Source organism: Heterocephalus glaber, unplaced genomic scaffold, assembly GCF_053883595.1.
Source record: "Heterocephalus glaber isolate CG9 unplaced genomic scaffold, H.glaber_assembly_v1.0 deba00001600, whole genome shotgun sequence".
Classification (NCBI taxonomy): domain Eukaryota; kingdom Metazoa; phylum Chordata; class Mammalia; order Rodentia; family Bathyergidae; genus Heterocephalus; species Heterocephalus glaber.
Genome location: NW_028258372.1, coordinates 31,434,758 through 31,460,402, shown reverse-complemented (window position 1 = coordinate 31,460,402; position 25,645 = coordinate 31,434,758). Strand labels below are relative to the sequence as shown.

Below are 25,645 nucleotides of genomic sequence, written 5' to 3'. Positions count from 1 at the left end.
TTCGCCACCACCGCTAGGGGGTTGGAGGCCTTCCTGAAGTGAGTTGAAAAATAAACTTACGCTTTCATTTCTAACAGAAAGGACAATATTTCATACCTGATCTTTCTGCTGCGAATAGCATTAAGAAAGCACAGAGAGAAGTCTGTCTTTTAAATAAGAAAAGATATTCAGACATGCAACACATCCATGAACACTCACACCAATGTCCTCGAGACCAAGTGCTCAACGATGAGAGTCAGCAGACTGAGTGTGGGGTGCATGTGAAATGTTAGATAGTTCTTCTGGATTTTTACTTTAAATTAAAAATACTCTAAGAAAAAAGATTCATTTTTTTAAACATACTTATTACATATATTCATCACCAAGAGATCACAAAAATGTAGGCTTACTTTAGTTCACAATATAGGTCCTGTGAAAACACATTTCATTTTCTCTGCAGTTTAAAGTGGTTAAACAACATTTGAAACTGAATTGGTGAAAAAAAGAAAAAAGGCTTTTAACAATACAGATTTCAGAAGCTCGTAAAGTGAAAGACCATGACTGAGAAACATTAATGTGATCAAATGTTGGTAGTTCTTTAAGATCATGTGCAGCAGTGGCTCACGTGACCCTATGGCAGCCGCACAGGCATGCTGGGATTTCAGAGCCCTGGGAGTGTTTCAGTGCATGTAGCCTCTTGTCTTAAATGCGTTCCCAATGGCTTGGAGGAGGTAAGACCTGTGGGCCAATTTGAAATGGCCTTATTTACATTTGCCTTTTTACAAACAAGAGACTTGGGGAAAGTACTAAACGAAAACATCTGATTTGAATTTTATGTTTTCCTTAGTTTTTGTTTTGTTTTATCGGGATGCTTTTGTAAAAGAAAATGCTCTTATGGTTTGATAATTCTACACATTTAAAGATTCACTTAAAAGGATAAAATTTTAAAATGGAAACTATGGACAAGATTTTGGAGCAACTGGAACTGTTATATGGCACTGATGGTAAATATGAATTGGTTTGGACACTTCAGACTTTGAGAGCTTGTTTGGAGTTTCTAGCAGGGGAGTGAAGCTACTCCTCCTATACCTTCGACTGAGGCAAGGTCTGCCTCTGGGGGGGGGGCTCCCCCCTCTTCCTCTACACATGCAGCCCCGGGGAGGGCACAGGGAGCGGTAAGGGAGGAAGGGGACACCCGCTTAGCCAGCCAGATCAGCCAAATCAACCCTGGGGATCAATGGGATGGCAGATGTCGCAGCCAGACCACCCTCACTTCCAGCTTGGACACTTTGGAAAACTGGAATTATTTACAAAAGCTGAGCATCTGGTTGTCATGTGTCTCACTAATTCTACCCCTTGTGTATAACCATCAAAATACATATACAAGCTCTGCAAGAGACACGTATAGTTAGAAACACTAGTTGGATGATCCATCAAATAGAAACTATGCAAATGCCCACCTTCAAGAGGATTCTACATAAAGAAGAAAATGCTCTTCAGCCATAGGAATGAATGAACCTCAACAAGGTCTCAAAGAAGATGGAAGAACCTTGCAGAATAATGAAAGGATGAAAAATAGAGGTCCCATTTGACCCAGCTATTCCCCTGCTGGATATCTCCTCCAAAAAATTAAAAGAATCATACCACAGTGATATATGTGCACTCATGTTTATAGAGGCACAGTTTGTAACAGCTAAAGCTTGGAAACAGCCCAAGTGCCCATCAAGTGGAGATGGAATAAAGAAAATGTGGGAGTTTATTTTTTTATAAAATGGAATACTATTCAGCCATAAAGAATGAGAAACTAGAGACATTTATAGCTAAGTGGATGCACATTGAGGCCATATTCTTAAGTGAAATAAATAGGACACACATGTGTAAATACCAAATAGTTTCTCTGGTGTGAAAAACTGTAAGTGTAAATAAGGATCAAAATGTATAATAGATAATGTGAGATAGGAAGAAAAGGGCCAAAAGGGGAAGGGGAAATGGGAGGGCTAGGGAAAAGGAAAGAAGGGAAAGGAATAAATATGAGAAAAGGAAAAAAAGGAAACAGAGTCTTTGTAAATAGGGAGGGGTGGAGGGGTTGAAGGGAGGGCAGAGGAATGGGGAAAAAATAAGAACCAAGATACATCATGTAAAGGTATAAATTCCCAATAATGAATCTCAGCATATCACATACCTAAAATGTATCAATAAAATGAATTTAAAAAATCCACAAATGCAGGACTCAATACAGTATTAAAATTAATCCAAACTAATGTACAGTACATCTGTGAGGAAAGAATTTCACTTACACAAAGAGCAAATAGATCCCAGGCCACAAGAAAGTTTCTGTAATGTCAGTGATGTTTCATTTACTGATCTGGGAGCTGATTACAAGTGCAAATTCAACTTGTGAAAATTCTGCCTTTTCTGTACTTATGTTTTCAGTTTTATGTATTTATGGAATAATTCATTTTAAAATCTGAAAACCTTTAAAAGTCAGTAGAATCAGATGTGCAAATACTTTAAACAGTGGTATTTTAGACACAACAGATATTTCAGTATCCTTAAAAGATACAAAGTGAAAATTGAAAATATGAATTAGTTGAAAGAAATTATAATAAATAACCGAAATTATTTTAAATGCACCACATAAGATTTATTCCAAGAAAAGCCTCAAAAATATTACGGAGGACCTTAAAAAAACAAACAAAAAGCAAAGGTAGGTGGGGGTTATGGCTTAGTGATATTAATCCCCTACTACAAAAACAAAAAAGCAAAGACAATTTTATAAAAGTAGCCAAATAAAAGTTAATTAGACACTTGTTACTGGACACTGGATATTTGGGAAAAAGGAAATTTAAATACTGTACAAGAGTAACAATGCCACCATTTAGAGGCAGGAAAAATATATTGTAGTAATTTTCACAAATATTTCATTAAAAGAAGTGTTAGGGAAAACACCTCAAATAAAATAAGTGTGATTTCAGATATAAGGTCTGATATGGGATATAATGCAAATAGAGTACAACAAAACAACAAAGTCTAAGTATTCCTAATAATAGCCCTTAAAACAACTGAATTATTTGTCAAAAAATTCATAGTTAAAATCTCACGGCAAAATATTTTCTCTGTTGCATCTCTACCATTAAAAGAAGAAAGAATCATAAACTTATGAAATATTTTCAGAGAAGAGTAATGGAGTTTTAGAACACATTTCATGGATTCAATATAATTTTGAAACTAAAGCCAATAAAATATAGATTAAGAAATTAAAACAATCAATTATTCATCCATGACACATATGGAAAATGCAAAATAAGATAGAAATAAACTGCATTATTTGACATTTATAAAGGTCAATTCATCAAGCACAGTTTGAATTTATCCACATTGCTTTATCACTAGACAAGCACTTAATATAATCTACTCACATCAATAGATTAACAGATTACTCCCATGAATTCACAGATTACCTAATATTTGATCATAACTAAAAATTTGTAAAAAAAAAAAAAAAGAGGGGGGAAACTCAGGAACTGTTTGCATGTATATATATATTTAATCTTACAAATACCTTATAAACACACACACAGAATGAATATTTAATGGTGAATATTGAAGATGTTCCCTCAAAATAAGAAATTTTATTAAAAATTCTCAAAGTAATTCTGAATTAAAAGTGGAAAAAATACAAAGATTGGAAGAATGACACAACTATCATTATTATGACAACTGTTCACATAAAAATGAGGAATAATATAAAATAGATACTGAAATTAATGAACAAAATTACCCTTTTTCTACATTACATAGTATGTATAAGAACCACTTCTGAAGACCTCCATCATATAAAATGGACACAGATATGAAAGGTATCTTATAAATGATAGCACTGAATATGTTACCATACCAACTCTTCCCAGCTAGGCACAATAAAATGTCAATTAATATATAAATGTGTTTTTATTTATATGGTAGAACATGATAATCAATACAAATTGATATGAAGTAATAAAAAGCCAAGAACGTGTAAGGTGAGGTAACGTGCCTTACCAAGTATCAAGATCTCTAATAAAGGTAGAATAAATGTACTGCAATGCTAATATAGGGATATAAAAACATAAATTACTAGAAAAAAACAAAAACACCATAATCGAATCTACACATTAACAGGAACTTGATTTATGACCAAGCATATATTATTGTACTTTTGGAACTTTTATATTTTTTGGTAAATGGTGATGAAACTATCAGTTATTCGTATGGGAAAAAATGTAAGTAGACTTGTAGTCCACATTCTTAAAACATCAATCTCAGATAAACCTCTAAGTGAAAGGAAAGAATTATTCTAGAATCAAATACAGAAGAATATAGTTGTTGAATCAAAATAGAAACATTAAGACAAACAAATAGAAATAATTTCTTAAAGAACAAAGACATTAATGAAATGGTTGCTAATTTTTTTTAAATTAAAAACATATCTCAATTAAATGACTTCCAAAAAATGAGAAAACACAAAGATATGCATATATATATAGTTGGATTGCCAACTTGAATACATAAAAATTACAAATCAGCATGAAAAAGCCAAAGAAATCCAATATAACCACAAAGAAATAATATGAACATGAAATTCACTGACAAAGAAAAATGAATATTCATAAAATATTAAGTATATCCTATTTATTTCACTTATGAATATGGCCTCAAGGTGCATCGATTTAGCTATAAATATCTCAAGTTCATCTTTCTTTATGGCTGAGTAGTACTCCATTTTATAAAAAAAAAAACCACTTCGTTATCTATTCACCAGGTGATGGGTTTTGGGGCTATTTCCAAGATTTAGCTATTACAAACTGTGGTGCTATAAACATGGGTGTGCATTTGTTGCTGACCAAATCATTTCTCTGGTGTGAGAAACTAAAGGTGTAAATGAGAACCAAATGTATAACAGATATTGTGAAATAGGAAAAAAATGTTTAAAGGGAAAGGGGAATTAGGGGAGGGGCAGGGGAAATAAAAGAAAGGAAAGAAAAAAATTGAAAGTAAGAAGGAAAAATGGAAACAAAGCTTATGTTTGTAGGGAGTGTGGAAGAGTTGAAGAGAGGGCAGGAGAATGAGAAAAAATAAGAATCAAGATATATCATGTACAGGTACAAATTCTCAATGATGAATGTGATCATAAGGTATACCTAAATGTACCAATAAACTCAATAAATTTTTTAAGTAAAAAATAAAATATTAAGTATTGGCTAATATGCTTATGGTAGTATTGTTTTATTATATGCATGAAAATCACCTTATTCAAAACAAATTACACTTATACTTATTAATTTATACTTATTAAATAGTTACTATGTACTACATAGTGTTTTAAGCTTTACATACACAAATTCATTTAGTCCTCCCAGGCAATATATCATCCTCACTTAAGAGATAATGAAATTGAAGCTCAGAAAATATATATAATTTAGCTACATTATCACAACTGATAAGTGACAAATCTGGGATATCAATATAAGAAACCTCGTCTCAGGTTCCAGACTTTTAAGTAGTATGAACATTTATCTCAAAATATGTTAAGACTGTCTATAAGTAAATAATTTTCATCTAACAAACATTTTTATTTTAAAATCTTATATTGTAAAGATCTAGATTTAGTAATATTAAGTGCTAACATTTGCTACTATGCAAAAAATTCCATGACTTTTGGTGATCAGGCAAGGCCAGGAAAGGAAGCAACTGTGTGTGGGTAGGTAGATGTGTGTGTGTGTGTGTGTGTGTGTGTGTGTGTGTGTACATGTGCATACACATGCACATGTGATTGCATCATGGTAGACTGCAGTTAAAGATGCCCTTGAAAACCAAAAGCAGAAACTGGTTTAGTCAGGCAAAAACGGTACATCTGGCAGGAAATGTAAGTAATCATTATCAAAGTGGTCAACTGAGAAAAACAGGCCCATTCAGACAAACAGTTTGGATAAAGCCACAGAAAATCTGGCTTCTGGAAGTATGCGGTGATTCAAGGTGGCAGACAGCAAGCTGGACCTGAAATGGGATTCTGAATTCTGTGCAAAATGGTCAACACTACAACAGCTAAGAAAAGAGTTATACAACACAAGAATGTAGGGAAAGTAAGCAATACCAGAAATACGGTACAGAGAGTTCAGAAAGTCTCTTTGATACTGATTACTAAGAGGTTAAAAAGAATGTTTGTGATTTAATATTGTTATTAAATTCAACTAGAAATTCTCTAATAGCATTTTCCTAAATTCACATTTTTCATAAGCCTGATGGTTTGGATAAACAAATTTAAATTTCCAGACAAATAATAATCAAATTGAATGAAATATATGTTATATACTTATTTTCTTCACATATTTCTGGAACAATATGAGGCTTATTATCTATATCTCCTGACATAAATTGCAAAGCAACTCTTCCTATAAGTTATTACTTCTGCCAAATTTAACATGGTAAATAGAAAAATCATGACTCAGATCCAGAAATATATTCCTCGCCACAAGAAAATCAAGTAAGATTTATGGATAATGACACCTTCTTACTAGAGAATCAGTTTTATTGAGAATACTTACTGTTTGAGGCAGGAAAAGAATTGTGTTTTCTGTATTTCATCTAATTCTAACAATAGTCCAATGGCATAATACGGGTATAATTTTTAACTCAGCTACGTTTCCTTTTCAAGAAATGAATATATTATTGATAGCTTATCAACAATACCCAAGTATTCTTATCTACTTGTGTTGATGTGGAAATAAGACAAAAGGAAAGATGGAGGTCATCAGAGCAGATTTACCAGAACACTGGACAGTGACTTTGGTTCCCTCTAAAGTCAAAGATTTTATTTCTTTGAACAACATGATTAAACAAAATAAAAACAAGTTAATTCAGACATGAGCTTTTCTGTTATCCCTTATATAAGTAGTAGTTACCTCTCAGATCTCATATTCGTATAAGCAATATAATCTGCATTACAATTAAAAGAGTAAGTATCAAAACTAATTCTCCAAAAAATTTACATTATTTGTTAAAGATCAGGCTTCCTCTTAACCCCATAGACATGTGCTTTGACGGTATACTTATTTTTAAATTTCATTTATACACAGCTTATTTTGAAATAAGGTGCAATAACTGAAAAGGAGGAAAGAGTGGTATCTGGATTTGCATGTGACAAAGGGAAATGAACAGTACATGACAAATTTGTAGGGTGGCAGATCAATATGAAAGCTGCCTTTTCACCACTATGATTCACTTCCTGAAATCTTTCTGCAGTTCTCCACACTCCCAGATCCCTGTTGATTGGGCTCTGTTGTATAAGAGTCCTTTGTCAGAGAAAATGATACATACTCCTGTGTCACATAACAGAGTTTTGCTGTTGTATATGACTGCATATACAGTGGTGGTTCCATGGGATCATAATGGAGCTCAAACATGCCTATCCCTCAGTGACTGTGTAGACATGATAACTTCACAGCACACTTGTTACTGCTTTGCTCATGTGTTTGTGGCGATGCTAATATAAACAAATGTACTGCACTACCAGCCATATAAATGTATGGAACATGCAACATACACTACACAGTATTTAATAAAGATAACAAGCAACTATTAGTTACCAATTTACATATTTACTCTACTAAAAGTTTTATACTTATTTTAGGGTATATGCCTAAATATTTTCAAAAGCTTACTTTAAAAACATGTCATATAATTCCAGCAGTGCCCTCATATATCTTGTATTTACCATGAATCATGATCACATCATTTTGTCCATTGCTTAATGTTATTGTTTTGTTCATTCTGAATCCAAGAAGAAAAGGCTCTCCCACACACACACATACATACACACACATACACACATACCCCATGTGACCTAGGTGTACAGTAAGCTATACCATCTAAATTTGTATAAGTATACTCCAACATGTTTGCATGATGAAGCAACTGTCTAATGATGCAATTCTCAATGTGTATTTCTCTTATTAAACAATGCATGACTGTACACTACAGTGATCTGATTTGTGATTGCATTTTTCCAAGATTCAAGAATATGACCAGATTTAGAACTGCTTAGCCTAACAGTTTTTTCCTAATGTGCAAAATAAAATAAAATATTTCCTTTAGAAAATATCTAATAGTGTGCCAACTGTATGGTGAATTATGATTACTGAAAACTGCATTTACATTTTAAGGACGTTAAAAATTTTCAATAATCTTTGAACCACTATGAATTCAATTTAATTTAATTTTATAATCTTTAACTCTTAACTAAACAACATGTAATTAAAATACTCTGATATTTATGAAAACTCCCTAGGGTTTTGCTTGAAAGAAGCAGCCTAAACTTTGCACAGGAAACACAAACTCAAATGTCAACAAATTTTCAGCTCATCATCCCAAAGTCCTGTGACATTTTCAAAGTAATATCACAGTAAACTTGACTAGGACATGTAAACAAGATAGGTGTTTCCTTTGATAGGTATACATGAAAGCTTAGATTATATGAATAAACTATTATTGGAAAACTGGTTATATATATGGCTATATTACTATCACATTGTTATTAAAGGTTACATATGACGTATAACCGTTACAAAGATTACATGGAATAAATTAATATTTGAATCTTTTTCCATATTGTCTGCATACCACAGCTAAGTATCACATGCATATGTCATATGTTTTCTACAACCATTTGAGCACCTGGTACATTTAAAAAATTTGAGGATGATGCAAAGAGAATAATAATCAGAACCTATGTCCTCCTTATCACCACTTCCCAACACAGATGGAGGAGAAACAGTTTCAATGCAGTATTATAAGGCTATACATCTACCATTCATATTATATTAATGAAATCACGATTTATGACAATCAGTGTGCCTAGAAGGACAGAGAAATTTCCATGGAAATGGCAGTATTTGAGCAAGCGGTGTAAAGAATCTTTAAGAAGAAAGGAAATAAAAAGGACTCACTGGTAGAGGATTGTTGCATGTTATGTTCAGAGCTTTGAAGAAGAAAGCTGTCAGGTTTGACAATTTTGGTCACTGATAAATTAGACTACAAAGGGAGATGAACGATAACATCGAAGGAAGTGAGGATTCCATACTAACATCCATTTGTGATGGTGTAGATGAAAATGACTCCCAAACACTAGGATGATGAGAGGCTTGACTTTTGAAAGGTAAATGGATCATGGGGGTACAAGAGCAGACCTGTTCCTGAAAGTGGCTTCTGCTTACTAGGACATGACCTGGAAGGGTATTATCTCCCTCCTCAGCTGTTCTTCTCCTCTCTTTGCTTTCTGGTTGCCAGAAGGTAAACAGATTCTCTCTGCTTTGTCCCTCTGCCATGCAATTTTTGCCCTATACTAGGCTGACCATGAATTGTAGCCATGAGCCAAAATAAACCTCTTCTCCTTCACACTATGGGTTTCTGATATTGACAAAAATCTATCTTATTCACTTTCTTGTTTCTGAAATACCATCCATAAATGGAGTAAGTAATGAAAAGAAAGAGATGGTTTAAATTTAAATTCACATCCATCAGAGACTTATTTTATGATTGGGAAGGAGAATGTTTATAGGGAGAACTAGTGAAATTAATTAGAATTTACTTGAACATTTAAATTGAAATGATACATGCTAAGTTAAAGACACAGAAAGAATTTCGGCTCAGAAGTAAAACAAAGGAGACCAGGCTTTGCCATGTGATAGTTCCATGAGCTTGGACTAGTTTTTATTCTGCTTTCTCATTAAAATATTTAAAATGCCAAAACAAACCTTACAAAGACCTTGAGAAAATTAGATGGCATAATGCACATGGTGCTTACCAAAGAACTTAAGATGCTTGTGAGTTTCGAGAGTATGACTGGAGCTAAAGCAACAAAAACAAGACAGACCGTCTGTGCCTTCGAAGAACTCGGTGCCACAGGAGACAGAGCCACTGATAGGAAGTTTAATACTATGCTGTAAACTCAAAGTTAGAGACACAGACAAAGCAGTATGTGAACACAGAAACCAGGTATCAAGCTCATCATGTTTTACTCAAAAAAGAGACCCCAGAGAAAACCATCCTTAAGTGAAGTCCTAAAATATGAAAAGTAGTCAACGAAGCACAAAGAAGAGCATTCCACAGTGAACATATAGCATACACAAAGAGACAGAGTTGGAAAAAAGAAATGTCTAGATATTCTTTTGCTCTTGGTTTATTAAGTTTGTGCCAGAGTTTCCCAAAAATCCAAAACAAAAAAGCCTGGAAGGACATGGATTTCAGAGATTTGTGTCTGCCATCTGAGGCTCTGGGGCTTTATCAGCTAATGCATAGGAAATTGTTGGGTACAATTGCACACAATGGCATACTACTCTACCACAAAGAAAAATAAATATGAGCTATCTGTAGAAAAATAGATGCCCCATTGAGACCATAATGTTAAGTGAAATAAACAGAAATGTTTAAATATCAAATGGTTTGTCTTATATGAGAAACTCAAATCATAAAGAGCAAAATAAAAATATATAATAGAAAATAGGGAGCTAGTTCTTTCTCAAATGGGAAAAGAATTAAGAGATGGAAGAATGGGAGGAAAAAGGGGTAAAAATGAAATTAAGATGTGTTGTGTACTTTACCAACTCCACACGAGAAATCCAAAGATCGTGTACTGCATAAACATGTACTAATGAAAATTAAAAAGCAAATAAAAATACAAAATCTGGTATGATCTGATTTCTAGCTCAGAAAGATCATATTGGAAGTGCAGATTATCTGAACAGAATAATAAAGGAGGTAGGAAGATATATAAAAATGGTAGATTCTTTTTGTTTGTTTGTCTTTCATTTTTTGTGGGGGATTTCTGTACCAGAGATTGAACCTTCTGCTTGCAAGGCAGGTGGTAGAACCACTGAGCTAAATCCCCAGCCCCAAAATGGTAGCTTCTTAAAGGTTATTGTGTATTTATATTTTCACTACCTAATGTTCATTTAGTACTTTGTAGATTCATAACTGAGTCAGATTAACCCATTTTGAGATGCATTCTAAACAAGTCTGAGTAATCAAAAATTTCAAATAAGAAAACTGTAGTTTAAAAGGACCTTCCATTCATCCCAGATCTTAGTAAGTGTATTACCTGTAGTATAAATTAGTCATGAAAGACATTCCCTGTCAGATATTCAGCTAAGAATTGGAAAGAAATTAATTCCTAAAGAGATAGTTACTTCTGACTTTAAAACCAAGTCTTCTTACTCTCTAAAAACGTGGCTTTCTTGTTAGTGGTAACAAGGATCAACAGCTCTCCAGGAAAAAAATATTATTGACAATTTAGAGGACAGACCAAGACACATACAAAAATACCCTCCCCAATCCCTAAAGTCTGTCAGTGACAACTCAAACCACAACTCCCCCTCTACTGAGGACACACCTTATGCTTTTCCAAGCACATCCACACCACTGTTGACTTTCAGGATCTTCTTTCAGACTGATCTTGGAATGAGAAGTGGAAGCTAAAATACTTTTCCACATGGAGGATGTAGGTATTTCTCGTGATATCATAGTTTAGAATGGAATACATGCTATAAATATTTTTTTCTCAAGTCACCTTGAGTAATTCACTGAAAGCAGCAGCTGTAGTCCTGCTTGAGATTTAGCTGAGACAAAGCTTACCTAAGTGACTAAGATAATAAGGGACTTCTCCTCTTTTGTGTGTTAAATAGTAATAAGACCTGGGGAAAACTTTGCACATAGGCACACTGTTTTTCATGAGGACAGTGGTAATGCTGACAGTGATAAATTCTATCCTCCCTCCATTGACTTTTGAACAGTATATAATTACAAGGAGGCCATGGCAAGGGCACACAGGGCTCACTCCTGAACTCATGTAGAATACTCATATATGACCCACAGAGCTACTGTGAAAATTTTCTGGAGAGCAAAAAGGCCCTGCAGTTGCTCCAGTGATAGCTAAATTTGTATATTTTTAAATGCATCATAATTTGTATACACCCTATTTTACATCACAAAAAAATTGGTGTGGCGTTGCAATGCACCATCTCAGGAGGAGTCTATGAATTCTCAGTTCCCTTTCATAACCACGGGTCCTCTTAAACAATGATCATAGGAAAGACAACATCAACAAAGTGAAAACACAATATATAAAATAGAAGAAAAATTCTGTAAAATATCTATCTGGTAAGAGGTTTATACCTAGAGTATATAAATGTAAAAATCAAGTACAACTCAATAATAACAAAAGAAAAATGCCAGTTAAAAATTAGGGTCTGAGTAAGCATTTCTCCAAAGGAGAGAGGCAGAAGGCCAATAATCTTATGAAAAATGCAAACTAAAACTACAATGAAATACTTTCACACTAACTACGATGGCTCCAATAACAAAAATAGATAATAACAAGTTGGTGAAGATATGAAATATTTGGAGCCTTCATCTTACTCTTAGAAATTAAAACAATACAGCCACCTTGGAAAAGAGTCTAACAGTTAATGTAAAAATGAAACAGAGTAACCAGTTGATGTAAGAATTCCATTCATAAATATATAGCCAAGATAAAGGAAAATATATGGCCACACCAAAAAAAAAAAAACATATGGTTGTGCACAGTTCCATTATTTATAATAGCCCCAAACTAGAAACAATGTAAATATTCTCTGATTTATGGATCGGTAGGCAAAATGTTGTATATCCATAGAAGTAGATATGTATTATCCAGCAATTTTTATAAAGGTGAAATAGTGATACATTGCACATATATTGTAACATACATGACCCTTAAAAACATTATAGGAACTGAAAAGAGCCAATCTCAAAGCAGAATATAATGTATGATTTATTTTACATAAAATATGTAAAATAAGCAAATCTATAGAGATTATATACCTGAATAAAGCTGTTTTTAAAAAATGATTCCACATACTTTAGTTCTACATTTTTATGCCCTAGAATGAGCAAGATCAATCTATGACCCTAGCCAGGGCAATATGAGCATGAATAAGTGCATGAACCAAATGTAAGCAAATATGCAATGGTCATAGATGCAAGGTGAGAGGAACCCTGGTTAGCAACAGCAGAAAAGTTATCAGTAAGGTAGCATTTCACATGGATGGTATTTCTTTGTTGTTGCCCTGCAATCATAAAGAAAGCTACCACTTACTGATTATTTATGTACTGAGGATTTTTCAAAACAAATACTGTATTGCTTCATTTATCTATTCAGCTACCTCATAAAATCATTTTACAAATTAGAAAAGCAAGGTTGAATGATAACAGGAGACTTTCTATGGTTACATAATTAATGTGGCATACACAAATGTGTGACTCATGCCAACTTGTTCCTTCCTTTACTCTATGTTTTCCCTTAAGACTTTGTTCCCTGGGGTTTAACAGAAAAACTCAAGAATTTTGTCTACATCTATCAATATGGATAGATAGAGATATATACTGTAGATGACACACAAAGCACATTTTAGTTTTGACAGACCTGAAAGAAGTACTGGATTCCACACTAATTTATATCACTCTGATTATTTTTCCTTTAGACTGTCAAAGGCTTTTATCAGCTCTCGTCCCTTTTCACTTCCTCTGTACTACCTAACAAGTTTAATTTGTTTTATATCCCAACACCCCACTGGAATTATCCCGGCGAATGATTCTACACATGTGTAGAGACCTCTACATTTTTCTAAATCCTTATATTCTTCTCTGTCTCTGATATATAAAACTGTATTCATTCTAGTTGAAAAGTACTTTTTCCTTGAATTTTATGACACTATATTCTTTGATTTTCTTTCTATCTGATGAGTCATTCCTTTTTTCCCTTCTTTGCTGGCCTTGCTTCAGACATCTAATCTTCAAAAGTGGGCATTTCTCAGAAATCAGTCTTTGTTACTATTTCACTGTATAATGAATCCCTAAGAGTTATCCAGCGGTTTCAGTTATACCCAAAATGCTACCATACCCCTAAGTGATATTTCTATCCCAAAGCTGTCTTCCAAAGTCCATACCTAAAGAGCCAAGTATTTTCTCCAAATGAATTTCTGGATTTTTCACTTTAATTTCAAACTTAAATAAAATTAATTGTTTTCTCTCCCAAGTGTGCTGTTAGGATTGCTCCATACTTTGTTTAATAAGTGGCAACAGTATCTACCCACTTACTCAAGCCAAGATGTTGAGTGTTACCCTTGATTTTACCCCTTTGCCCACTATCCAGTGACCCAAACATAACCAATGCATGGTAAGCCAACTTCTCCCCATACAATATTCCTGCCTTATTATTGAAGAGGTTCCTCTTGCACTGCTGTTTGTATACTGACTGCTCTTAGTTCCACAACACTCGAATGACCCTGTAAAAATATCACAGTATATCCCCCCAAAAAACCCTGTTTCCAGTATTACCTAGAATAAAATCATAAAAACAATGCTTTTGTCTACTTTTATTCACAGCTATGCTCTAAACACCTAGAATAATATCTGATATACAATAGGCTTTCTATAAATCTTTATCAAATGAAGAAAATCTATTCATTTTTAGCCATTCTCACTGCTACTGTACTAGATCAAGAAACCGTTCCTTTACATCTGGATTCTTGAAGTGAATTACAAGGTTCACAGTAACTCTAGTCTTCAACTTTATTTTTCTATAAGCAATTCCCTATGTTTTAGACAGACTAATAGTATTTAACTATCAATATGAACACTCATGCTTTTCTACTGTTCTTAATGTTCAAATTGTAAGCATGGGTTATAAACACTTGCATGATTTGACCTCAATTTTTTGCCCCTCTGGTTACTTGATGCCACTCTCCTTTTGGTACATAAACCCCAGCTATACAAAACAAATTTAAAGTTCCAAAATAGGCATACTTTTTCTCCCTTTTTCTACAGTGAATAGTTAGTTGTCTCTTCCTCCTTTCTGGAAGACTAGCTTAAAAACATCCTTCAGAATGTACATTATGTGAGCTTTACCAGAGAAGTCCTTTCATGCCCTGTCAACAGAGCCAAATTCCCCTGCCTTTGGCATCCTGAGATTCAAATTAGGTATGATTTAATACACTGGTCATCAACAGATTTTCATTGCCCCTAAGGGACTTTCAAGAAAACAGTAATGTGCATGGCTAGTATAACATATTATCCTTGGTGACTATCACAGTTCCTAGAGGTATAAAAAGCACTCAGCAATCATCCAATGAACATTGTACCTTGGAAAGCCTACTCTTTAGAACTGGATGGACCTTCTTTAAATTCCAACTATACCACTTAAAATCTGTCTGAGTGACTGGTTTGACCTGATACAATTTCAATGTTCTTGTCCTCAAAAAAATGAGTAACAATATTCCTGTGAAGTGGAAATGATGATAATGTATCAGCTAGCATGTAAAAACTGTCTTCCAAAGTGCAAATAACTATTATACCAGAGTAGCAACTTTTTTGGTTTTGTGGTATGTGAAAAAGTCTAAAAGCTTAGCCTACCTCCTATTACATCAATATGTAACTTGTAGCAATTTTCCAAAATGCCTCAAAATGCCAATTGATACATTTATGAATGAGCACAGAATTACCCATGACATGGAACTGTAAAGATTAATTTTACTAAATAGTTTGAAATGCAGTTGAGTATTGAACAGGTTCTTATTAAATGTTATCTACCATTAACAGCAGAAGAAAGAGGAGTAGAAGTTAAAGTAGGATTTGTATAAAGGATATGCAGGTCTATGTTCATTTCTTATGTAGAAGCATGACTAACTTCCCTTAATTATAAAATATGTACATGTGTGTATGTTGTATATATACACATCTCTAAGAAATATATTTTAAATAAAATTAACTCTAACTTACTCAAACCAAATTCATGTGATATAAATGGACTGCCTCAATAATATATTTATAATTATACCTTCCCAACAGATAATTTATACCACTGTTCCAGAAACTTGCATCCTCTTCAAATACATAATTCACACTTGCACCAATAAAATTTTTACTTGCAGTTCAATAGGCTATAGCTGCACAAAATTCATCAATGACTGCTTTTCCCTCTAGAGTTGCAAACTATTCAACCAAGTCCAAAGTCTAAGAGAATTAGGTCCCGTGTGCTTGCACTGAAACACCACACACATAATGTAAAGGAGATAAATTCACTTACAAGTTGAAATATACATCTTTAAGTAATACCATTAAGAGTCCATTTGTAAAGGGAAAAAAGTATAAATTGAAACTTTGCAGGGAGATGGAGTTTCCCTTTTATTTCTACTATGCTTGGACCTTGCAGTGCTTTTATAAAGTGCTTCTAGAGTGGTTTGTGATTGATTACAACACAAACCCCTGCTTAAATACAGCCTTTGGTCAGTAAGTTCCCAGCATAAATCAAAGTCCTATTCACGTGTAAGAAATTCATATAAAGAACACCTGCAGACTAACAATAGGATTTATTAATATATATGCAAGAAATCACTATAGATACTAAAGATATTCTAAATTTAAAGACTTCAAAAGATAGAGCAAGTGTGAAATTCAGTATGTAATTTCTGAAATCTTTTTTAAATACATGTAAGTTCTATCCTGCAAAGTTAATGGCGGCAGCTGAAGCAATTTGATTAGAAGACAGATTTCTTCTCACAGGGCACTTTTTCTCAGCAGTTGATCTCTAAGGTGCTGACTAAAACTACTTGAAATAATATAATCCCTGCAGATCCATATGGAAGAGTTTCTCTGGTTTCTGCAAAGGAATGAAAATGATCCTCCTGTTCCATTTGATTTTCAGAGAGACGCTGGATATCTACAGATTAAATCTTTTTTATATTATTAATTTTATTGGTACATTTTAGGTATACAAATAATGACATTCACCATTGACAATTTGCACCTTTACACACTCTATCTTGGTTCTTATTTTTTTCCCCATTCCCCTGGCCTCCCTTCAACGCCTCCATCCCTCCCTATTTACAAAGACTTTGTTTCCATTTTTTTCATTTTCTCATATTCCATTCCCTTCTTTCCTTTCCCCTACTCCCACACTTTTCCTTTGCCCCTTTTCTTACTATTTCACATTATCTATTTTTCCTTTTAGTCCTTATTTACACTTTCAGTTTCTCACACCAGAGAAACTATTCAGTATTTACACGTGTGTCCTACTTATTTTAGAGATTAAATCTTCAGATACATGACAGAGATACTAACAGACTAATATATTGTTTAAACTATGGACAATATAGATTCTAATACTCATTAATTTGTACACTAGATCTTGTCATGGGCTTCAAAATGTATGAGTAATTATTGGAAACATTTCTATAATCACAGTATAATACTTTGTAATTAAATAATTCAAGTGTTTGTGCTCACCGCATGAGAGTCTTCTGCTCAGTTTTCAATCACTCTGTTCCCCAACAAAGATTCATTGACTTTCTACCATATGCCAAGCTTTCTGCCAAGCCTCAATACCACCAATGGTTCTTTCCAACAAATGCCGGATAAATTTTATAATCAGTCTTCACAAGTTGCTTTAAAAACACTTAGCTAAAAGATAAAAATCAAGAGAAGAAGTGATAGCAGACATCATGACATATTAAGTTTTAAAGAATAAAATACATGACAAAACAGGAGATGTAGAAAAGCATTGAGATGTAGAAAAGCAATGACCAATTGCCACTTATCTTTTTGTTCTCCCCTCTACAGAGATATTGTATTTTTTCATGCCTCTATTCTTGTCACCCTATTTTTCCTTTTGTGGAACAGTGATGCTCTTCATACCTAGTTCTCTCTTTATTATTTAATACACTTTACCTTCATAGTGAAAGTGTGCCATCTTTTCCAGACTATATCCAACACTTTTTACAGAAACTCTAGAATTTTTCTCTAACTTACTAAGTTTGTAATTTGACTTCTTTAGCTCTAGTCTTCCTTACTAAATCTCAAATTCTAGAAGAAATTATTGTTTTACTTTCATCTATATTCCCAGCTACCAGTTAAATTGCCTAAAACATAAGTTTTCACTTATTGATTGCTACATGACAAAACAACAAAAAATATGTGTTTGACTATTGATGAAATGTACAAAGAAATTTCTGACAGGAAGGCATATATAAGGAGATAAGTAACATCAGAAGATCTTCAAGGAAGGAAGAATTCAAACCATGAGAAGTATCTTTATTCAGTTTCTTAGTTATTTTATTAATAAAATTAGTCAAATATGATTCTTCTTATCTTTTAGAATGATCCCTTTTGAAGTGTAGAGGATGGAAGGGAAGTAAAGAAAACTAGAAAAAAGGCATCAGTTAAATGACATGGATCTGAAATAAGAAAGTGCTAGTGGCATGGAAAATAGAAGGTGAGTCACTTATGCTGGTTGATATTTGGCCTCATTGTGGGTGCTATGCCAGGAAGACATATGCTAACTTAGCACAGTATTTAATTTTTGTCCTCATCTTATCTATTATGTGCAATGATAGAGACAAACATTAAAAATAAATGCCCATCAGTACTATGCAAAATCATCTACAAAATCATCTTGGAGGCTGGGATTTTTTTCCTAAAATGACTTCTGAATCAACTCTCCTTCTAACTTGTTTTTAAACCAGTCATTCTGAAGATATTTGTTCTGATTAAAACTGTTTAAATCGATAATGAAAATCCTTACGTACCTAGGATCAAGTGCCGAATCCTGATGGTGTCTTGTCATCAACTAATATCTTGTGGGCATTGTTGTTCAACCAGTCTGATGTTAGCTAATTACCATTATTACCCTGAAAGTAAGACAAGGTCTTACATTAAGTTTTGTGCCAAAGGACACAATAGGGCTTACTCTGAGAGAACGTCTTATTTTTTTATGACAATGTACATTATTCATTTATTCATGCACAAAAATCTACATTTATTCAAGAATTGTCATATCATCTTCTGGAACATCATCATAACTCTCCAAACCCCAAATTCTGACCTAAATTTCTTGTGATTCCATTTCCTGTGGAACCATTGGCTCCAATACCTCATATCCAAGGATACAGCACTCCTAAAGGAGCACCTTGTGTCCATGTAGCCTGCTTGCACTCCAATGGCAGCACAGCTGTCAGTGATTTTATCCCACGAGTGCTTCACCCAAGTCATGACCTCTTGCAGGTTAGGTTTCACCAATTTTTCATTAAATAAATTGTTAATTCAAGACTTACAAGGCAGGAGTGTCCACAAAAATAACAACAGTTAAAAATGGTGCTCCACACAAAAGCAATGAAAAAGTCCAGGCACTAAAATTCAGAAACGTTTCTCTATTTCACATGAGTGAATTAAGCATATCCATTACAACACATGATGCATTGAATTAAGAAGATTCATATGAGACTCAATCACGTCCATTAACTATCAAGTACAAACATTATTTATGTGTTGTGTTGTGTCTGTACTCTCATCATTTTCCATACATCTTGAGTTAATCTGTCTGCTTAGGTATTTACAAATAATAATTTATACTGTTATTTGTTTTAAGTATTAATGTCAATGATATTGTTTATATTTAATTATATAGTAATATTATCATTTTATAATTCAATATGTCCATCAGGTGTTGCAACAGACATACTACATGTGTCCAGCTGGGTAACTGTCTTAACTAGGCCTTATTATTGGAGAAGGGTTTATATTACAAACATCCTGAAAAGAATCATGTTAGCGCTTATTTTTCAGTTAGGTCTTATTTTCAGAGAAATGTGGTATATGTACTCAACACACATTATATGATAATCATATCTACAGTAATATCTGATCTGTTCTACTTTATATAAGTAAAAGAAAAATATCCTTAAAAACCCGAAAGTCTGCAGATCACACTAAACAGTATTTATTTTTATCATAAAGTTAAATATTACAAACAATTTTTACACTTTCCTCAATGTAGTGATTTTCCCTCAATCTTTGCCTAAGGAAAAAGAAAGGTTTACTATTAAAGTAATACTAGAATAGACATTTTAAGTAGGATTCAGGGTACAACTATATTGAAAACTGTATTTTGTTCACACCGAAGAAATAATCTATGGCTGAGTTTTTCCAGTAAAATAGATGGCAGATGAACGTATACTGGGGCTGATATTGTGCTCCAGGTATTGCTCCCTGTTGCCCACAGAACAAGAAAACAAGTTAATCAAAATAGATTTATTTTATGTACTGTCTCATATTGTTAATTTATAATAATATAAGCACTAAAAAGAAAATGTACGTTTTTGTCACTGTGTTATCTCATCTTGGCCAAAGGCTCACTACATATGCAAGTGTGTAATTAGAAATCAAGGAATAGGGAAAGCAGCGGAAGACAGCAACTGCAAATCCTCGTCGGTCAGATCTGCGCGCAGCAAGCTGGCGTTGTCGGGTGCGATTTGCTAGGCTCGATTCAGAGAGGCTCTGTTTTCACCTCCGAGGCCATGACTGGCACTGATGGATTTTCAGGGCAGAAGAAAGGTCAGATAAGCAGCAGCCTTTGTCCTCGGCAGCAGTAGGGCCACAGTGCCCGTCTTGGCCTGGCATGTGCACTGACAGCTCTGCCTGGACTCACCACTGAAGCTTATTCTGGCCTTAGTACCTTGGAATCAAGTGAGATTTTAAAAAAATAATGGAGTTCAATTTTCAGTATTTTGTGAATGGACCTTAACGTTTAAATTTTGAACAAAATGTTTGACACATAATGTGTTTACATATTTATGGGGTACAATTTGATACACATATATGATATATAATGATCAAATCAGGATAATTAACACATCTCCTCAAACATTTATATTATATATCTTTGGGCTTTTTAAAGTTATTTTAAAATACCTCATAAATTAATGCAGACAACAGTCACCCTACTGTGCTGCAGGACGTGAGAATTAATCCCTCCTAGCTCACTGCATCTTGGTCTTTTTTATCTAACCTCTATCCATCCTCCATCTCTTACCCTTCCTAGTCTCTAGTTAGCATTAGTTTACTCTCTTCTAAGAGATCAACTTCTTTTGAGTTCAATAAATGTGTGAGAACATGTAGTATTTTAATATAAAGCCTACAGATCAACTTAGCACAACTACAGCCATACCACTGTTTTGCTAAACCAAGACAGTGTGAATTTCAGTTAGCCTTCAACAGGCGTTCATATGCCTGTTTCAGGCCAACTACCTCAAAAGCGATATAGCACATCAGTATTATGTTCCTTCTACAAATGTATTCTGCAAAAGCACTCAGTACTAGTAGACAAATATAGACAAAAATGGTGTACAATATTTATTTCAAAATAAACACAAATACACATACATTTACACAGAGATGATGTTACATTCATATTTTATTAAGTAAAAAAGCAAAATGGTATATATTCTATGATGTTGTTTTTTAAAATTAAGTTTTTCTTCTCATTCACTCTCTATGTCATTCACAGACAGACACATAGCTTTGGAGGGACATATATGGAATTGTTAACGGGGTGACTCTAGCCAGATAATACAGGCTGTAGTTTGTACTATAGCTTCATTTTATGATAGAAAGGTATACAATATTTAACTGTATTTTTTTTGTTCTTGTTGTTAAATTGATTGCTACTATTAGTACTAAATACTTATTCCAGTACACATATTATGTTCTGTGTATTAACTAATAAGAGCCCAAATTTATTGAGGATTCAAAGTAATATTACACTGGACTTAAAAAAAAAAGTATTCTGTTTTAATACAGTCAATTTTAACTCTAGGACTATTTACCTGAGAAAATCACAAACTGTAGAAGGCTTAGATTTCTCAAATAAGTATGCTATAGTAGAAAAACTTAAGGCAATTCTTGCAGGACATAAATTCCAAATGTTTAGCCTATAAATCTTCACAAGATAGGAAATATTTTGTAAAGTGAAAAATATATATGAAAAAAGAAAATAATTCTGTATTAATCTTGTTCTTTTCAATCGGAACACATTAACAATTTTATATAAGCATACTATATTTTAATATATTTTAAAATGAAGTACATGCTTATTGTACTAAACTGTCAGCATTCTAATGACTAAGAATATAAAGCCTACAACCACATCCTTAGGGCCATCAGTACCCCAGAAAGATGTATTTTTTTCCTTTAAGTAACTAAAAGTCATAAATGCATACATAGGCTATGGCAAAAAATTAGAAGAGGGACTGCTCTATTGTGAGATTATCTCCCAATCATCAAGTCAAATACACACACACACACACACACACACACACTTTGGTAACACTGCTAAAAGAGTATTTTTTAAATAAAGAGGTGCTACAATGTTTATTCCTAATGACTGATTTGATAAGACAACTAAATACTTCCATTTCTAGTAGATATTTCCTTGCCTTACAAGGCTGAAAGGATATGAAGCTATACTTCTGTTTTAATTTTATACTCTTAAATAAGGAACTGCATCCTGCCATGTACTTTCTCAGATCTGATGACAGGGGACTTATTTTCCCAAGCATTTTGACTGAGCTAAAGACCAAAGCAAAATTCAAAGCAAAGTCCGCATGTGTTGTCTATTACTAACCCCAATACTTATACTATCCACAATTTGTATCATGGGGCATTTTTTTTTTTTTTTTGGTACTGGGGATGGAATTCAGGACCTTGCACTTTCGAGGCAGGCACAGTGCCACTGAGCTAAATCCCAGACCCACATGGTGCATTTTTATCTGTGTTGCATACAACGTGCTAAAGCATCGGTTATCCTCAGACTGTATTATGAACTATATTCCTTTATGAAGAAGTTGGAAAGGAAGAATGCTTGGCCAGAGTGAAATGTTTAGGCATGCTGCATGGTCCTTTCTTTCCAAGGGAGACGTATGTGTATCCACTAGAGAGCAAAGAGAGTCTACAATACAAGCTTGATTTAGATGTGTATGTCTCTCATTGGGTTGCCATTTCAGAGGTTATGAAATAGTCCAGTGACAAGTACAAACTTCTTTTGTCAAGTACTAAAGCACTAAATTCTTTATTATTACTATTAAGATGTGAGGTTTTTGCTTTTTTCCCCTCCTCTAGCTACCGTAGCCTGGCAATAGAAACTATACAAACTGAGGTATAAAAATAAAAGATCATGTGTGTTATATATAAAAGTATTATATTTCCTTGATGCTACAATAAATCAAATTTGCACAGGTCAGTTTCACGTAGATGAACACAAGAAACAATCACAGGATGTAAACCACTATTAACAGGGAAATGGTTCAAATAAAAGGCAAAAATGAAACAAATTGGAAATAGCAAAATCCTTTTACATTTCTTTCTCTGAGACAAAAATAGACCCATTTGCAACCATGCAAAGCAGGAGTGTATACGCTGCTGGGAAAAGGCACACAGATGCCAAATGGGTGCATTAGCCCCCTCGGCAGAGTTAATGGAGACATGCCCTCAGGGATCCTTATAAGACCCATCTGTTCAGTCAAGCATTTGCTAAATTGTGTCAAATGCCTGGCAAATGCAGTGTCAGTTAATAGATAATAGATATGTAAATGCTGTTTGTGTTCTTGTACATATGCCCAGGGGCTTTACAATAAACACATCACATTTTTTAAAAAATAATTTTTCATTGAGGATAAAATGATACTCTTGCTGGCAGCAACAGTCCTACTCATGATAACCCAAATAATGGCAGTTTTCACTATTTTATAACATAATACATTTTTTAGGGATTTGGCTCCCACTCCATTTTCTAATAATCCTGATTATCATGCTGTACTTTTTATTTACCTATGGTCTTATAAGGAGAAGCAGTGTCCTAATGGTCCCTCACCACAAACATGTTCCCAAATATGTACTGGACAGCATGATTCAGTGATAACAGACTCTAGGATTAGGCCAAACTGACCAGCCATCCCAGAAAACACTAATCCAATGGGACTTTTGAAAATGCATTTGACTTTTTTGGGACGTCGTTCTCTATTATTAAACTGGAGAATAATGATTTTTGGTCCATAGGGTTGTGCAGAATTTGAAATGTGGAAGTAGCAAGCACATAGTAAACTGTCAGCAAATACTCAATTCTATTTCATCTTCCACATACACAATCACCTCACAAGACATTGGGGTTACGTCTTCAGAGGCATTAGAAAACCTATTGCATTCAGCTGTCGGTCACACCCAAACTGACAAGTGCTGAAAATTAAGTTCTTAATGTCCCTTCTCCCCTCTATGATGCAAACCTATTATCAATGACATATGTGACAACTCCAAAGGAAATGGCTGCCAAAATGTTTTAGAAGATACGAGATTGACAGTTCTGAAACAGAGTAGTGCTCCCTGGGTTTTATAACAGGAAATCCTTACAGCTTCTTTTCCATCTTTAAAATATCCTTTAAGAATCTCTTTCACTTGTATTTTGGACATAGATAGAAAATCTTAAGCCCATAGAGAGCATAAAACTCTTAAGTGGAACTTGATTCTCTCTCTAGGTCTTGTAAAGTAATGAATCAATTTTGATGCTGACAGCCCATTTGCTAGAAATAATTTTTTGGTCACTTCTTATCTCCTTCCCACTGACCATAATACCTCTATTCTTCTTACATATAGAATACAGGTGTTGTTTAGGAAGAGCAAATTTTCATACGCTATACCAAGGTGTCACCTGGAAAAAAACAAGATTCCAATTTCTTCCCTTTTAATGTTCAATAACATTTGCTTATATATGAGAGATTGAAATGACACAGCCTAGGTTCAATGTTAGAACTAAATATTATGGGCTCCCAAGCAGGGCCTCACCATGTACTAAGAGGAATCTAGAAGTATCAAATCCCAGATAGAAAAAAGCTGGCTCAAGATCTGTCCTCCTACTGAGGTAGGACATCTCTCTAGCTTTAAGCCATTTAACTTTCCAGATCTGCTTCATAAGCAATGGTTGTGTTGTGAAGGTAAACACATAACTTTGATAAATAGATTGTTACCAGGATGGCTTAATGGAAGGTGATGCTTCTTAATAAATTTAACCATTAAACACTTAGAGGAAATGTACTCCCTCTGTTCTGCTGCATGAGAAACTTCTGCTAAACTAGGAATGTTATCACCACAGCTGTGTGGACTGCTGACAAGAAATTGGGCGACTCTCCTCAACACTGAAGCCTTCAGCTTCAATGCATTAGCAGTGATAACACAGAGATTGGAGACAGAGGACAGGAAGCATTTCCAAGATGGCAGTCTGCACGTAACGTGTGACTCCAAGTCTGCGCATGACTAGTTAGCATCATGCAGCAGCCTTCAGAGAGCAAGGTGACCTGATACAGTGGAAGGACTTCCTTCGATCCAAGGCCAAGAAGCAAGGCAGGAGGCCAGCTGTTCAGTGGAGCTCTCACAAAATTGATGGGATGCTGATGATAATTCAGGTGGAAAATCTGAGTATACTATGTATATGGGTCAATAAAAAAAAACCTCTCCCAGAAATGGTAGTAGCATCAGTAGCACACTCACTTCTTCCAGATCCCTGTTTTAGAGAGACTGTGAATCTTTTTTTCTCAAGAGAGGTTCATGGTATGATGCTGAAGCCAAGGATGGGGACTGATATAAAAATCTTTGAGGAATAGAATCATTCTGCCAACAGTCTAAGAAAAAGAGAAAAATGCTTTTCTAGTTCTAAAAGGGAGCCATATTACTTTTTTTTTCCAGAGTCACATAACTTGTATTATTCTAAAAGGCTACA

General features: G+C 34.1%; 1 long non-coding RNA gene across 1 annotated transcript in view; it reads right to left on the bottom strand.

The window, feature by feature from the left end:
* The window catches only part of LOC147823157 (uncharacterized), a 665,389-nt gene that overhangs the window by 29,522 nt on the left and 610,222 nt on the right, over positions 1 to 25,645 (bottom strand). Inside the window, exons 7-8 of the long non-coding RNA XR_015444199.1 lie at positions 18,633 to 18,734; positions 17,335 to 17,508 (exon numbers count right to left, since the gene is read on the bottom strand). This is a non-coding gene — a long non-coding RNA (uncharacterized LOC147823157). The remainder of the gene's footprint in view (positions 1 to 17,334; positions 17,509 to 18,632; positions 18,735 to 25,645) is intronic.